Raw genomic sequence first — 6,877 nt, 5'->3', positions numbered from 1 at the left:
CATCTGAAGAGACATTTTTCTTTCTTTCTTTCTTTCTTTTTTTTTTTTTCCAAAATCTCTGTAAGAAAGAATGTGTTAAAGATTTGGGGGTAAGCGTGAGATGATTAGATTTTTACATTAAAAATTTCGTATCTGGCCACCTTATGGAAAATGGATTGAATGAAAAAATAACTGAGAGTAGAGATTACGTAGTTAAGTCAAGAGAAGATGACATTGTATATTAATCTGAATAAATGTCAATAGTCCAGTTTCAATTCAAGTAAACCAAGACTCATAGTGGGCTTTCCTTTCAAAGGAAGATAATGTAGAGTAAGGAATACAAAGTCAGAAAACTGATTCTTGGTAGTATAAAGAGCCATTTTGAAAAAAAAATCTGAAAATAATGATATCACAGTGACCAAGGGAAAGACATCTTTAAGAAGGAGAAAGCAATAAGTAAGTTTAAAGACTGAGGAAGACTAAGTCAAATTAGAAGTAAAAATATTCATTGGATTTCTTAAGAGTGAGTTTTTTGATAATTATTTTCATAATCATTTTGAGGAGTAGTCAAAAGGATACCAGATTAGAGAAGGCCAAATAATCAATATATGGTAAGTAGAGTGTAACCTTCTTTATAACATTTTTCTTCTCCACCAGTCCTACAAATTTCATCACATGGTGATGTGAATAGTGAAAGAGATTGTAGGATTCTTCAGACTTCTGATTGTGTCCAGATTACTTCCAGTTGTAAGTAATTTCCAGCAGAATCTAGAGTATTTATTCTCAGAACAGGATGTGGTGTTACTTATATTTAACTTTATAGGGGAAAATATTCTATACCAAGATTCAACTTATGTGACTTATTCCAAGTTAGTTTTGTGTACTTGCTGTCTACAACTTTTTCATTTCATCCTATCTGAAATATCTGTGTCTTTCAGTTTTTATTTTAACACAAATCTACTTCTCTCACCACATAAGATAAAGGAGGTTGTGAGGAAGCAAAGAAAACTGAAATAAAACCAGTATACTTGTATTATAAGAGAACTGCAATTGAGAATATGGCTGTGTGCAAATATCCTTAATTAGTTGATAGTAATATAGAAAAAAATCTGACCTTGAAGTCAGTTAATTTGCTTCTAGTCCTACTTTTGCCAGTATACTTTGTCTGACCTTTCGGTGTATTACCAAACCTGTTGGGACCTCAGTCCCTTTATTCTTAAAATCAGTGATTTTACTGGTTTATCTTCAAGCTGCCTATCTATTCAGAATTCTATAGCTGGTTATCAGTTTGTTAAAAAAAAATCAGTCACAGTTGATTTTTCATTATTTTTTAACTTTACTGAAGACCTCATAAATCTTGTCACATCCCTTTTAAAGAACATAATATATAGCATTTAAAATCTACCATTTCTTAATTTTCCTTCAAGTTCTCAAATATTTTCATTTTATATTTTGAAGACATATTTTAGCAGTATAAAATTTTAAATTGTTATATCTTTTCAGTGAATTGAATTTTTTTATCATTTATTATTTATCACCTCTCTCTTTGGCTAGCAATGCCCTTTCTTCTAAAGTCTACCTTATGAAATGATAATATAAGACACTAACATTTATTTTTGTTAGTATCTATAGGCTAGCAGATTTTTTTTGTTGTTGTTACTATAGATATAGTTGTAACCTTCATTTCATTCTGATGTCTTTGTCTCTTAACCTTATCATTTGATATTTTTATGTTTACTATAATGATTGACAAATTTGAAATAGTTTCTACCCTTTTAATTGGGCTTTCTATTTGCTCTTTTTTTCTATATGTCATTTGTTCCTTTCTCACTTTTTCTGAATTGATACAGAGTGTTTTTGTTGTTCTTTGCTTGCATGTTTGTCTACTTAGCTCCCACATTTTTTCATTCTATTGGTTTGGAAGTTATTCATTCTACTGCTACTTTTTTGGTGGTTATCATCAAAATATTAGCATGCAGATACAACTTTTCATGTCCTGAGTTAAGGAATATCTAGTCTCTGTTCCCAAACAATATGAGGATTTTAGACTGTGTTATCTTCCAGCTTATATTTGTATCCAATACTTTTAATTCTGACATTTAATATCAATATATTTTGTCTTATGCCATTAAGTTTTGTTTAAATTAGCCTTATGCTTGCTATTTTCTCTGATTAACATTTTTCTCTCACTCTTAGTTTTTTAAAATGATTAACATCTTCATGAAACTCATATTCTAAAGTTTAGAAAGAGCTGTAGTCCTTTCTAGTCCTTGCTTCTAGTAAGATCTCTTAATTATATCTATCGATCTATCTATCTATCTATCTATCTATCTATCTATCTATCTATCTATATTTTTTGCTTCACTCTTATTCCTGAAAGGTGATTTTACAATTCTATGTTTGAAGTTATATTTTCTCAGAACACTAAAGATATTATCCCACAGCTTTCTGGCTTCCACTGTTGCTATTGAAAAGTCAGGTAGTCTGAAGGTTGTTGCCATTAGACTTGAACAACACATGAGAACAAATATGTAATCCATCTCTGTTCTCAGCCAACTTTTATTCCTTCATTATAGTGAGTCATGGACAGGATGCCCTTTGATTTATTCTTCTTTGGATTGGTTGAGCTTCAAATATGGTAATTTTATAGCTATTAATTACTTCATTGAACACTGCTTTTTCCTATTCATTTTATTCTCTATAAAACTTAAATTACATATATTAAACTTCTAACTCTATTTTTATGTCTTTTAGCATGCCTTTTGTAGGTCTCATTTCTTTCTTTGTGCTTATTTGTGAAACTTTATTCAGTTCTATCTTCCATTTCGTGAATTCTCTCTTTACTTGTGACTAATCTGCTATTTAATTGTTCTAATCAGTTTCTAATTTCAATTTTTTACATTTATGTTTCTATGACTCCCTTTGGAAATACTGCTTTGATAGTTGTAATAATGTCTTGCTCTTTGGTCATACTTTTCACTCTCTATTTCGTTAACTGTTTACTAATTTCATATATATATATATATATATTTGGAGGAGTCTCACTCTGTTGCCCAGGCTGGATTGCAGGGGCGTGATCTGGCCTCACTGGAAGCTCCACCTCCCAGGTTCACTTCATTCTCCTGCCTCAGCCTCCCAAGTAGCTGGGATTACAGGTGCCCGCCACCATGCCTGGGTAATTTTTTTGTATTTTTAGTAGAGACGGGGTTTCGTCATGTTAGCCAGGATGGTCTCGATCTCCCGACCTCGTGATCCACCCGCCTGGGCCTCCCAAAGCGCTGGGGTTACATGCTTGAGTCACCACGCCCGGCCTACTAATTTTATATTTTCTATATGATAATTCCAATATCTGCAGATTTTGCTAGTCTGAGGTTACTGTCAATGGTTCTACTGAAGATAATTCATGGTGGCTTGCTCCTTTATATATGTGCTTTATAATCTTTTCCTTACCCTGAGCTCCTATTCCTTAAATTGTATATGTGAGAACATTTAATGTGTCTGAGTTTTTTGCTTAATGCAGATACCTGAAGACACAATCAACTTAAAGCCACATTTTATTAAATGAAGAGCTTAAATTTTATGGTGACACAAAGATAATGTGAATTTGAAATCCAGGCCTACATATCTTGGGATTATCAATTCTCAGTATATATATTTACCAGTCCCTTCTGGCATATGTCTGTCTATCTATCTATCTAGCAAGCTAGCAAGCTATCATCTATCTATTGTCTATCCCTGTTTCTATCTATCTCTATTTCTATCTAATCATCTATCTATCTCTATTTTTATCTATCTCTGTTTCTATCTATCTCTATCTATATAGTTTTGTTTTTAATTTTGAGACCACCCATCGATTGTCTCTTAAGGTTATAGACTTATATAGAGATTTACAGTCTTACTTCCTACCTTGCAGAGATCCTAGTGTTTGCTTTCAGTCCTTCTCCCATGGATCATTCAAACTAAAGATTTAGGCCACTGGGAATTCATATTCTATGGCAGCCACAAGTTTTAATACTGATTTACCTCTTTGAATTTATAGTTTCTCATTCTTTTTAGACTCTAAGTATTTTCTTTTCTATCTTGAAAGTTCAGGTTGGTTTTCTGGCTCATATCATTTTCTCTTTATCTCTAAAATCTGTATATTATATTTTTGTTTTTTATTAAGACTTTACAAATATGTTAGTTCCTTCCATCATCTAAATCAGGAACCAACAAACTGTAGCCTATAAGTCAAATACAGCACACTACCTCTTTTTGTAAATAAAGTTTTATAAGAACACAACCATGGCCATTTATTTATATATTTCTATGACTGCTTTTGCACTACCACATCAGAGTTGAGTAGTGGCTACAGAGGCCAAATGATCCACAGAGCAGAAAATATTTACTGTCTGCCTTTTGTAGAAGTGTTGTGACCCGTTGATCTAAATTATTAGCAACTTGTTTCTCTTATAACAAATATCTTGGACTTAAAGTAGCAGTATTATTTAATTTTGGCACTCTTTTACTTAATGCATGCATGTGTTCAATATAGGTTTTTCATATCATGGCAGCAGATTAGAACTTCTTTTATGGCATGAGCTATATGTCTAAAAGGTTTTAGTATCAGATCCATCATAGAAATATACTCAATAAATGCCTTTGATGATGATGATGGTGGTGGTGGTGAAAGGGATGATGATATCTTGATTTCCCATAATTTTCTAATCCATGACAGATATAAGAACAGATATCATTTGAGAGAGTTAAATGTACTTGTCAAGTCATTTTGGAATGTGGTAAATCACCTTAATTGGGTACGTTTTGCCTCCAGGAATGTTAACTGCTTATGTTCTCTGACATTCTTACTGATAAAACTCATTGCCATAGATTAAAGCTGTGAGTGTTACTCACTTTCTAACATTATAGCTTTTATTACAGGGGAATATCTGTATTATTTGTATAATATCCCATATTCTTCCACAAAGAAAGAAATACACATTTGCATAGAAACAATGCAATATTCTAGTGACAGCTCTTCACTACCTATTTTTAGAGTGCACATAGCCCAATTGTTCTGGTCCACATTGTAAAACAGATAATATTATACATTAAAAAGAAAAAAACTGAGCTCTTTTTGAAAATGTTTCTGATAGAAGAAGGAAGTGCAGCCTACAAAAGTTAAAAAAAAAGCAACTGAATGAAAGATATTCTCATAAAGGAAAAAGTGAAGTATGTTAGAAAACTTTAGCCGTGATATTGGGAACACGGTACTTGGCAAGAGAAGCCAGAAGTGAATGAATGAATGGTATTTGCTAGATAGAGGAAAGTGCCAAGTTAAATGAATCTAGAATACTTGAAAAATATCCCTGATGGAGGGATAGTGTGCTAGATATAAGGGACAGTTGGCATTTGCTAAAACACGTGAGTGATATGTCCCAGAGAATGAAGGGAAGTGTTGGACATAGTGGCAGCTGGCATAGAGACTATGGACAGCAGGTTTTTTACAGAGCAATGTTGTTCATGGTTAGTAGTGATCTGTGGAAAATGTAAGTGAACAGTTTTGACAGAGCAACACGTGAAAGGGAATAAACTAACTAGAATATCTGGCTGCCATGCAACTGACTAAGAGAAAGCTATATGGGTACAAAATGAAGATGTAATATATTTGAAAACCAGGCAGTAAGTCTGAGAAAGGAAAAGAAGAAATATATTCTGAGCCAGAAGTGAGAGGCATAGCATTTTCATTCAATACATTTAACTGGCATTTGTATGACAATCATTTATATTAGAAAAAAAGTACAATGTTTATGTACTTCAAAACATCATGTTGTACACAGTAAATACAAACAATTGTATCTGTCAATGTAAAATAATAATAATAAAACAGGAACAACTGAAAATGTATTGTAGAATATAAATGAATAAATTACAAAAAGTTATAATGTACAAAACTTTACCATTTACTTATTTCACTGTTTAAACTACTTTTCTTCCCTTAGTATGGACATTCTTAAATAAAGAGCATTTGCTGAATGAACACCACGCACAGAACATGTTTAAAGGACTTATGGAGAGGGAGAAATAAAGTGGAGGTGATTCTGATTATGATGAATAAGATTCTGGTATAAATAAAACGTATAAACAGACAGCACAGACCATTGAAAATGAATATAGGTGTTGGGGTCCAACATAAATATATCTCTCAATGTTAAGAGAATTATGTCAGAGAATTGCTTTGCAAATGTAAAATGATACATGAAGGTCAATATTGCCAAGAATATTTGTTTTAAATATATTAAATATATGTTTTAAAGTTAGAACATATAAAGAGTACATGTTATAAAACAACAGAAAATAAAGTCTCTCTGGGGTCTCCAAATAATAACCCCAGGCTTTGGGTTTGATAGAAAAAAAACATGGGCTTTTTTCTAAAGAATCGTTATTTTAGAAATCTCATTTCTGATCTAAACTTACCTATGTTTATTGACCATCAAAGCTCAGTACAAGGTCTAATTGTTTTTAACTTAGGCACAAGGCCTATCTTTAGGCTGTTCCCAAAATATAACTGAATGTTTGAAATATAATATCTGTGTTAGTTCTGTTTGTGATTTAACATTCTTACAATATATCTTAGTATAGAGGCTATTATTTTCATAAATCCCATAAAACAGTGAATAAATATTTGGAAGGAGGGTTTAATAGATGACATCAAAATGATTCAACAGAATATTTACGAAAAGTATGACAAGCTGCATATGAAAAGGGCTCTCAGAAGTGCTGACAATACTACTGAAGCAGATTACCTTAAAAGAAAACACATATGGTTCCGTTTTGTGCCTCCTTGCTCAACTAAATATGTTTAGAAGCACAAGCTTGCAACCTGCTGAGTGGATTCTATTTTATCCATATGTGGATT

This window comes from Rhinopithecus bieti, unplaced genomic scaffold, assembly GCF_001698545.2.
Source record: "Rhinopithecus bieti isolate Rb0 unplaced genomic scaffold, ASM169854v2 scaffold_5350, whole genome shotgun sequence".
In the NCBI taxonomy this organism is placed as follows: domain Eukaryota; kingdom Metazoa; phylum Chordata; class Mammalia; order Primates; family Cercopithecidae; genus Rhinopithecus; species Rhinopithecus bieti.
This window is presented reverse-complemented; position numbering follows the sequence as displayed.